At 35.4% G+C, this 11,424-nt stretch overlaps 1 long non-coding RNA gene and 1 other non-coding gene across 2 annotated transcripts; both read left to right on the top strand.

Moving 5' to 3' along the window:
* Positions 1 to 262: 262 nt before the first annotated feature.
* On the top strand, positions 263 to 11,090 carry LOC149174277 (uncharacterized). Its single transcript, XR_016257917.1, has 2 exons — positions 263 to 626; positions 10,420 to 11,090. It is a non-coding gene; the product is annotated as an uncharacterized LOC149174277 (long non-coding RNA).
* On the top strand, positions 958 to 1,089 carry LOC149174278 (small nucleolar RNA snoR137). The gene has a single exon (XR_016258979.1). It is a non-coding gene; the product is annotated as a small nucleolar RNA snoR137 (small nucleolar RNA).
* Positions 11,091 to 11,424: the final 334 nt, after the last annotated feature.

Raw genomic sequence — 11,424 nt, 5'->3', positions numbered from 1 at the left:
TCTCCCACACATATCTTCAAATTAAAATAAATCTAAATTAATTTAATTATTAATTAAAAATACCATAAAAAAACCTTTTATATTTTTTATTTTATTTTATACCCATCAAAATATTATTATTTTCATTTTAATTTTATTTTAAGTAAATTAACCCATTAAATATTACATCTAACTCTATCATAATGGAGAGGGCTTCTCAAGACAATTAAATTAAAGATTTATTTTCACATAAACATTTTTATGCTAACTTCCATATGTGGTTATCCAGTGAACATTTTTATGCTGACTTGTATATGTGGTTATCCAGTCCAGCCCACCCCACTACATTAACATCCCCAAACCTCCCTCGCTCCCTCCCTCCCTCGTCCTTCTTCGTAAACCCTAAAGCATTATGAACCTCCTCTCTCCAACCCTACTTTCGAAACCCTAATTTCAACGGCGATTTCATCTGCTCGCTGCTAGCAAGCCTTTCGAGCCTCGCTACTCTAACCCTACTTCCGAAACCCTAAATCCGATGCGTTTTCATCCGCTTGTTGCTATTTTATAGCAAAATTGGAAGAGTGGTTATTATCTGGGCTCGGTCTCTGTAGGCATTCTTGTGCGGAGTATATTTTTGTGGACTGAAGGTTCGATCTTCTTTATTCTAGTTCTTGTTCGTTTACTGTAGGTTGTCAACGATTAATAAATTACTGCACTGTTTAAGATCTTCGGAAAAAATCGGTGTATTTTCTGGCAACCTTATTGGTAGGGTTTGAAGTTGCTTTTCATAGGCGTTGCATTCCTGACTTTCATTTTAAGGGATGTGTCAAGAAAAGCATAAATGGAGTCTGCAGGCATCAATAAATTTTAACTGAGTGCATTCATTAAGCGGAGCATTCAGTAAACGTTTTCTTGCTTACATTCACAGAGGATTCTTTGGGTTACTCGGTTTCCTGTTGGTTTACTTGTTATACTGTTGTTGCTTCTCAGTTGTGTGCTTCCTAATACATGGAAGACGTACTCAGTAAGAAGCATATATTAAATGTCCAGTCTAATAACAGCCCGGTGTGGTATATTATGCATCGGGTTCACCTGTCTCCTGGTAAATTTCTATCAGCGGAATCATCTGTTTCCCGGGGAATTATACGACATTGTCTTCTGGTTGGTTTTCATCTTAAGGTTGTGTAAGGTTTGTGTTTTATGTAGTTGATTTTAGTGCTATGATTTTTATGTTAGGGTTATGGTCAAATGAGGATTATATAAACCAAAAAGTTTCTTTCATCCCTCTACCAGATCCAAAATGGTTGACTTGTGGTCTATATTATCAATTTTCCCTATTATCAATTTCCCTGAACTGGTGGTCTAAATTGTCAATTTTTTCTTGCAGATCTGCCATTCTAATTGATAACCCTATTGGCCTGCAATATTCAAATGATCTTGGTGTATAATATAATATACAAATGATACATTGTGTTGGCTTTGTGTCATGATTGATGATTGGTGGAGGGATGGGCTGCTTATTCTTTGTCACGGTCACTCCACTTGGGGATAAGGTCCTTCATAGCCAGATCTTGCCAGTGAGTTTGAATGAATTCTCGAATGTCTCGCTCGAATCAAAGTCAAGGGAATGTGCCATTATGATAACCCAAAATTGGCTAGCTTGCTAAGCCCCAATATGTTGCCACTCTCCCCAAAGATGGGAGAAGAGGGAGCTGGAGTTTTGCAGTGCTAATGGCCATGAAATCTCTTTCGTTAACATGTTTGCGAAATTATTTGTGGTTTCAACTAAAAGACCCTTCTCTAAATTGGCTAGCTTGCTAAGCCCCAATATGTTGCCACTCTCCCCAAAGATGGGAGAAGAGGGAGCTGGAGTTTTGCAGTGCTAATGGCCATGAAATCTCTTTCGTTAACATGTTTGCGAAATTATTTGTGGTTTCAACTAAAAGACCCTTCTCTAGTGCCCATATTTCTTTAAGATTTTAAGATTATTAGTCGAGGCATATGGCACTCACATAAACATGTAAAAGCCAATGTAAAATCAATCCATCCATCCATTGGCTTGGCCAGGATTTCCTTTAGAGGTCTCACTGAAGCGAAGTTCTCTGAAATCCTTCAAAGGGAGGGACTAGAAGATAGGGCTGGAAGGAAGAAATTGGGGATATAGGGAGTCTTCCAAAGGAAGGGAAAGGTTAGGGTTACGATTAATGCTTTTATTCTTTTCTTTGATATTTTATTGTATTCCTTTCGTTGATAGTTTAAGATTACAAAATGGCGTATTGAAAGTATAATTGTAGGGTTTCTATCCTTTTATAATGGCATAATTTTTTTATTCACTTCTATCCTCTTATGAGTTAAGAGTAGGGTTTATGATATTTAAATTGGACTTATTAGTGTCATATGAATTGGTCTTCAGATTTTTAAATTTTAAAGATTTTTTAATAGAGAGATTATTGTAAACCATGTTCCCCATTTCATTCATATGGATCTCCACACATTAAAATTCTATATATTTAGTGAGTTTTTCTAATTTTATTTTTAATGTCCCTAATAACAGTGGAAATTGGTATTTACAAAATTATTTTATTACTTATTTTAGGTTTTTTTTACCTTCCATTAATGATTGCCTATTTAAAAATTCCTTAATTTTAAGTTTTTTTTTTTTTTTTTTTTTTTTTTTACCTTCCATTAATGATTGCCTATTTGAAAATTCGGTTTTTTTTTTTTAACCTTCCATTAATGATAGCATATTTGAAAATTCCTTCAATTTTACAGGATAAATTGCTAAAAATTTGGAATACTATATGAAATCTTTAAGAATAAGAATTAGAATTCTTTTGAGAATACTATATAACACGCATTGAAAATATCTTTCCAACCATAATTGTTTGTAATACCAAATAAAATATAAACCCATTACTTTATTGTAAAAACATCGCTTAGTGGCATAAGCCATAGCCTCTAGTTTGCACCTGCATGTATATACTACACAACTATAATCTAGACAAGTCAAACAGAAAGCCACACTTTGAATTTCACCACTTTCAAACATTCACCACGTTCATACATTCACTTAGTGTGATGATAGTAAATTGCGCCTATTGTAATTAGGGTGATAATAAAGGGAAGTTTAATTTCCTATTTTTCATAACCATACTCTCATGATGTACCCATCCCTTATATACATACACCCTACTCTTCTACATGTGATATTTAGGCAATCTATATGAATTTCAACATTTCATAGTTCATTTAGGGTATTGTATACTTACCGACTGTGTATTATTTCTAGATTAATATCCCAAGCCATTTTAGGCTTTAATGAAGTTTTGAAACTTTGGATGCGTGCCCATTTAATGGTTTAACTCTTAACTTATAATATACGTATGCCTACATTGTTGAAATTTATCACGTAATTGGAAAATTATTGTTCTATAGTACGGTGGGCTCCAACTATCCCAACCTACCCTCTACGATTTATGGAATATAGTACGCTTGGGGCGTAGCATGCTCACTCTTCTCCGGCCATGCAACCCTTATCACGCGCAGGTCACATGGGAGGACTGCGTATGTCAGTTTTTGCTTTTCGTGGGCGGTTCAGATCGATCGAGGCAATCTAACGACAGCTAATTGTCCTGCCAACCCTAAACCGTCATTTGCGCGACGGATCTCTGTTACGTTGTCCATGATTCATTGAGAGAGTTTGATTTGTGTTCTTCTAAGAAGCGAACTGTATGGACATGGAGGAGACATGTAAAGTATTCTTCATAATGGATTACATTTGGGATTGCACATCATTCTGAGGGTCCACAATTTGGTAATGAAGCCACGAATGGGATAAGTCCGTGCTGGTGTCTTTCTTTTTGCGCTTTTCTTTGCAGCACTCCACTCCTATTCCCTGGCAAGACTTGCAATCTCTCTATTTAAACAGGTTTCCCTATTGTTTTTACTTTTAGTTTGATATTTGATTTGTTCATTCATGCACTTACATAGTTTGTTGTAGCAAGGCATTAACCTCTGAATTTGTTGTTTTAGATGGGTAATCTTCCTCACCCCTCTATTGCGTTTGTTTAATTCTGGCTTTTTCTTCATATGTAAAGGTATAAATACTGACTCTCTGGTCCTTTACACTTCAATTTTACTGGTTTCAGTTCGAATTTTAGTTTTGGAATTTTACGAAGAGGCAAAGACTAAGATTCGACGCTTTGCCCAGTGTTCTAGCTTTCGTTGCTCCAGAGATTTACTGGTTAAGGTATGGTTATGCTCATCTGGTAATTCTATTGTCACCATATTGTTGTACCCATAAACCAAGGTTTTCATTCTTATTATTTTTATTCTTGTTTTCATTTTTATTATTTTTGTTCTTGTTACTATAGTCGTAGGGGAAAATTACGCAAAATGCCACTGACTCGTGGTTCGATATTCGCATAGCCACGCATGCACAAGATTTATTTTCGTTCTTATTACCACTAAGTATAATTAGTGCTACCTTTTCAAACTTTTTTATAAGTGAAGTAAAAAGGTTTGAAAAGGTAGAACTAGATTATACTGGGTGGTAATAAGAACTAAAATAAGTCTTGTGCGTGCCTATCTATTTGACTACAATGAGACTAGATCTAGCTTAATGTAGTGAGTGTTTTGAGTCAGTTCATGACTCAATTTCATAAGAACCATTGGTTTGCAGCAAAAGGAGTACTAAGGTATCTGCAAGGAACTTCAGACTTTGGTTTTTTGTATTTTGATTTATTTGATGTTAGCTTTACAGGTTATACTAATCCTGATTGGGTGTGAAATTTAGATGATAGAAGATCAATTGCAGGTTACGCCTTTAGCATTGGATTCAGAGTCATCTCTTGGTGCAGCAAGAAGCAGCATACTGTAGCCTTATTCTAAGTAGAAGCGGAATATCAAACTATGTGTGCAACAACATGTGAGGCAGTTTGGTTGCATATACTTCTCGAAGATGTAGGAGAAGAACATATAGAAGCTATGGTTATGAATTGTGATAATCAAAGTTCCATCAAATTGGCTTACAATCTTGCGTTTCATAAAAACACTAAGGACATAGGCACCCAATTTTATTTTGTTAGGGAAAAGGTGCAGTCCAAAGAGATTTGTGTTGAATATTGTAATTCTTGTGATAATATGGTTAATATATTTACTAAGCCTCTAGGAAGACTAAAATTTGAGTTGTTTAGGGACATTAGGTGTTTAAGAACCTTTCCTCCATTAAGGGGGAGTGTTAGAATTAATGGAGAATAGGTTATTATTGTTACGTAGTTGTGATTTTCTTTTTTATAGTTATTTCGTTCCTATTCTCCTGGGATATGATTTGCTGTCTCTAACAAATTGTATCTATTTAACATTTAGATTAATGTGAAGATGCAATGTGGCGTTTTGTTTGAGGTAGCTCCTGGTGATCCACCCCTGTGAGCTCTTCTTGTTTTTGGTTTATTGTTTCATGTTTTTCCTGTGCTACTCTTGACATTACTCTACTTCCCCATAAAAATATATCCTGTTCTACTTTATTTCAAGATTATCTATAGAATTAATTTACATCATTTCATCGTGAACTGTAAAATATTAGTAAACTCCCCTTGTAAAAGACCAATGCAGAAAATATTAAAAGCAAATAATTGTTCTTCATTTAAAATCTCTCTTTTCAGAGGAAAACAAAGGTGTTCCACATGACACTGAAGATAAAATCTCTCTTTTTGGAGGAAAACAAAGGTATTCCACGTGACGCTGAAGATTTGTTGGAAGATAGATTTATGCCGCAAAAGTTTGGATTGCATAACCACATAGCAAGACTGGAGGCATCAAATTTGACCTTTTCACTAAAAAGTCTGAAGAAAGAGCATGTAAAGGTTTCAACTTTTGATGAGGAGGAAATTGCTCTGATAGGTTGCCTATTCAGAAGTGCCCCTTCACTGCAAACAGTGACGCTTTCGCTGCAAAAAATGACACCCACTTTGCCAAAATGCTCCCAATATACTCATGGGCAGAGCTTCTTAAAGTAACTTCTAGCTTTGAAAAGACCTTCTAAAAAGTAAGCGTATATATAGCAGAAAACCACGAGGACCACTGCCTAAGATGCCATATGTCGTAATAATCAATTGATTTTTGATCTAAATAAATTTAGATATTGCTATAATTTCATGGCAAATACATTCTTGCATTGTGTCCCTCTCAACTATAAATACCAAGATTATGTAACCAACACTGCTAATGCTTTTTCTGGTTTAGATATTGTTAAAACAAATACAGTGTTGCATTTTGTCCCTCTCAATGGTAAATACCACGATTATGTAATCACTATTCCTAATGCTTTTTCATGGTATAAAATTGTGTGCATTGTGCATTGAAAAATCCCCACCTATATACGAATGATATTCATTACACCCATATATGAATAATATTCATTAGTATGAAAGTGAAGCATTTATATTTTTGTTATCAAGTATCTTCCATCGAGCATCCCTTATTGCATTTTATATTCTTTGCTCTGTTACACTTAGCATCCCTTATTGCATTTTATAACAGAGCATCCCTTATTGCATTTTATATTCTTGCTCTGTTACACTTTTGACTGATTGCAAGCTTTTAAGCCATTCTCCTTAGTTTTTTGACTTTAAAGTTAGATGATTTGTGTAAGTAATGTAAGATTCACTTTGAAGTTAGATGATTCTCTTGGTTTTTTTTTACTTTCAAGTTAGATTATTTGTGTGAGTAATGTAAGATTCACTTTGAAGTTAGATGATTTGTGTAAGTAATGTAATGATCTTACAGGGAAGAAGCGTGGGTGTTTTTATCTCATTTGGCAAAGTCTAGATTTATTTTCCTTTTTAGATATGTAGATTACTTTTTTAGATCTTGCAGGGAGCTGGTTGACAGGAAAAAACTTCACAGAAGCATTTGATGCAACTTTCTTTCCCCTTACACTCTTTTCTAGTGCAATCGATCCAGGTTGGGCATCGGGTACTGCTGCAAGTGCAATGCAAGGCTTGTTAGGAATGCTTGTTGAAGGAGGGGCTGATAATGTCAACTAGTGCTTCCTTGAAGTTGCATGTTTTGGGAGCATTGAGAAGGTTTCTTGCTAGATTGCTCCAAACATTGAACACTCAACTTAAACTCTTTGCTCCAGACATTGAACGCCCAACTTGAGAACTGATAGGATGAAGAACAAATGTTGGTAAGTTTCAATTTTTTATTGTGTTGTGTTTCAACACACAAGAGCTGGATCCAAGTTTTTGTTAGCAGAGCCTATGTGGCAAATCTTTTTGATGTCTATAGTAATTGGAAGAACAACAACATTATTGCCCCCCCCTCGTTTTTTTTGGAGGTTTTGATATTGACACAACTTACTTTTTCTGAAAGTTGACATGCATTGCAATGTGTATTCAAATTTCTGGCAAATGTACAATTATTAAGGAGCACAAACTCAATGTGTGCAAACACGTCATGAGTATCGAACAAATGTTGGTAAGTTTCAATTTTTTATTGTGTTGTGTTTCAACACACAAGAGCTGGATCCAAGTTTTTGTTAGCAGAGCCTATGTGGCAAATCTTTTTGATGTCTATAGTAATTGGAAGAACAACAACATTATTGCCCCCCCTCGTTTTTTTTGGAGGTTTTGATATTGACACAACTTACTTTTTCTGAAAGTTGACATGCATTGCAATGTGTATTCAAATTTCTGGCAAATGTACAATTATTAAGGAGCACAAACTCAATGTGTGCAAACACGTCATGAGTATCGAACACATCATAAGGAGCACAAACTCAGGGTGTGCAAACATAACATGAATACAAATACAATAAGAAATGATTGCATTGTCGTGAAACTCTTTGGGTCACAGTTTTTTGCAATTTTGGTGATGGCTTAACGAAGTATATGAAGGGATAAATAGGTAAGGTTTAGCCAAATGGTTTGCGAAATTTAAAGGAAGGGTCAGGGCTTTTGCGAATGGTCAATACCCACTAAAGCTAGTGCTCGATTTAAGCTTTGAATTCATTTTTATTCACATTAGGTATATTCGTTTCATCAATCTATGATTCAGGGCGCCACTAAATGCCATATCTGTCACTAATTTGTGCTTTATCCACGTCGCTTTTGGAGGTAATCCTACTGTTATAGTATCTGTTTTAAATTGGGTTCTTGTCATTTCAATCAATTTCTATTTATCTATCAGTTTGGTATTTTCTGTTTATAATTTTAGCTGCTGTTTGAACTGGGTTCTACTTATTTTTGTTAATTTCTATTTGTCTTTTAACGACTTTCCTCTATATATGTTTCAAGCTCCTGTTTTGTACTGTGATCTTGTCATTTCTATTAATTTTGATTTTCTCTCAACTCAATATCTTTTATATATATTAGTTACTGTTGGGTCCTTGCCATACTTGGCGAATTCCTTTTATTTTTAAATTTGGGTTCTCTTTATTTGATGAAATTATGTTTGGGCACTTTAGGATCAAGTATTTTGAACTCAAAATTTTTCTTTTGGTTGATACCTTATTTGCATTCGGGGAGCATTCTAAGCATCTTTTGATCTGTAAATAGGTGAAGCGAGGTGAAGGGGAGGCATTTTAGTCTTCTGGTTGAAAACCATTGGGAAGTTCTCGGTGTAATTCCACCCCTTGTAACTTATTTCCTTGAGGAGCTTGCTGGGAAGTCACTATTGGGTTTGTGCAGGTTATTGGATTTGAATTCTTAATAGAAGGTAAATGGTTTCTTGCTTTTAGCATCTATGCTAAGAGTATTTAAACACCATCAAATATCAATTTCCCTTCGTGTAACCTTAAATAGGGTCTCATGGGTATAGGATAATTATTCCCAGTTATATATTTATACCATAGGAATATGTCATCCATATGGCCTATAACAGTGTTAATAGGAGCTGACATCCCAGTTATACAAAAGTGTTCAATGTTTGGAGCAATTTGGACCAACAGAGCTAACTATAGGGGTTGAGTTTTGTCTGTCTTCTTGCAATTAGAGGAATTGATTTTACTTCTTCTCACAGTTTTCCACTACTAGTAAGTTTTGTCTCTCCTCATGCAATTAGAGGAATCGATTTTACTTCTTGTCACCATTCTCCAACTCCACTCACATTATTTTGATTTTATAGCCTGAATATTTGATGATGCTATTTGCTAGCAATTGCAATCATTAAAGCTTCAACAAACTTGGTGGTTTTGCAGAAAATTGTGACCCAAAGAGTTTCACGACAACGCAATCATTTCTTATTGTGTTTGTATTCATGCTATGTTTTCACACGCTGAGTTTGTGCTCCTTACGATGTGTTTGATGAACTGTTCGATACCCATGATGTGTTTGCAAACACGCTGTGTTTGTGCTCCTTAATAATTGTACATTTACCAAAAATTTGAATACACATTGCAATGCGTGTCAGCGTTCAAAAAAAGTAAGTTGTGTCAATATCAAAACCTCAAAAAAAAAAGAGGGGGGGGGGGCAATAATGTTGTTGTTCTTCCAGTGACTATAGACGTCAAAAAGATTTGCCACATAGGCTCTGCTAACAAAAACTTGGATCCAGTTCTTGTGTTTCAACACACAAGACAATTTTTTATTGAAACTTATCAACATTTGTTCTTCATCCTATCAGTTCTAATGTTGAGCGTTCAATGTTTGGAGCAAAGAGTTTAAGTTGAGCGTTCAATGTCTGGAGCAATCTGGACCAACTGAGCTAACTGTAGGGGCTGAGTTTTGTTTGTCTTCTTGCAATTAGAGGAATTGATTTTACTTCTCACAGTTTTCCACTACTAGTAAGTTTTGTCTCATGCAATTAGAGGAATCGATTTTACTTCTTGTTACCTTTTTCCAACTCCACTCACATTATACTGATTTTATAGCTTGAATATTTGATGATGCTATCTACTAGCAATTGCAATCATTAAAGCTTCAACAAACTTGGTGGTTTTGTCCTATTCGGCGATTGGAAATTTGAGTATGAAAGCCAGACAGTGGATGTATTTTAATTCGGATCCCGTTTCCTTTTTTTGTAATGTAAAATTTAAAATTTAAATATATATCTATAAAAAATTTAAGGGTAGGGTTTCGATACCGTGATTCTTAATTTCTGGATGACTGCTGCACCCACACTGGATCTTTTTGCCAATTTTGATTGCATCCATGGTTCATGTAACTTTGGTTTTAATAATAATCTTTAAATTCCTAGTGAAGGTTTTTAAAATCTTGTGTCAAAGTATATCTGATTTGTGCCCCTTTAAACTGTAGGGTAATGTTGAGATGAACACTTTTGCATACAAGTACGCAATTTATACTAGAAATGATGTGTTGTTTTATTACCATTGTGATTTATTCTTGGTTTTGCCTTCGTGTAAGAAGTTCATGGTATCTTGTGTGAGTGAGCTTTCACTGGTCTTTGTTCTTCATGTAATGTTTGATATCTTATATGCAGATGGCAAGATGGGATGATATTTTGACACTCCCTGTGCAAGAACCATCCAGTCTAGAGTTCTTATCATCTGACCTTAATTGGTTTAAGGTGGAGGGTTTGCGTCAAAATGTTGATGATGTTGCTCTCATTCCATTCTCCAGAGTTGAGGACTTTGTGAAGTGAGAGTGTTCTAGCGCTGAATGTCCTACTAGATTTTGTGTTGAAGCAAGACGGAAAAAGGTAGAAGGCAGTTCATATAAGCCAAGAGTTGATTCACTTTCTCCTGCGTCCTAATCTCATTAAGTAGACCCTTTAACCAGATTGCTTCTTTACTGGCATCTGAAGCAGCTATATATTCTGCTTTGGTAGTGGACAACGTCACTGTTTCTTGAAGCTTTGACATCCAACTAATTGCTCCACCTGCAAGAGTAAAGACATAACTTGTAGTAGATCTTCTTTTGTCCAAATCACATGCATAATCAGCATTTACATATCCGCAGATTGATCCTTCACTACCATTAAAGATGATGCAATGGTCACTTGTGCCTCTTAGATATCGAAGCACCCATTTCACTGCTCGCCAATGTTCTTCACCTGGATTTGCCATGAACCTACTGACAACTCCAACTGCATGTGAAATGTCAGGTCTTGTAGATACCATCGCATACATTAAGTTGTCTACAGCATTTGCATATGGTACATGAGACGTATATTGGTTTTCTTCATCAGTTCTAGGATTCAAAACCGAAGAAAGCTTAAAATGGGAAATTATTGGAACATTAACATGTTTCACATTGTTCATATAGAACTTTTCAAGTACTTTCTCCACATACTTCTGCTGTGATAACCAAAGCTTACCATTTTCTTGTCTCTATGTATCTCCATGCCCAAGGTATGCTTTGCTACTCCAAGATCCTTCATATTAAACGTCCTAGAGGGCTGAGCTTTTAACCTGTTGATCTCTTCCATGCTTTTGCTTGCAATAAGCATATCGTCAACATACAAAACTAATATAATGAATATGCC

This window comes from Pinus tabuliformis, chromosome 4_1, assembly GCF_031772625.1.
Source record: "Pinus tabuliformis cultivar Carrire ecotype Pingquan chromosome 4_1, CPIR1, whole genome shotgun sequence".
Classification (NCBI taxonomy): Eukaryota; Viridiplantae; Streptophyta; class Pinopsida; order Pinales; family Pinaceae; genus Pinus; species Pinus tabuliformis.
This window is presented reverse-complemented; position numbering and strand designations above follow the sequence as displayed.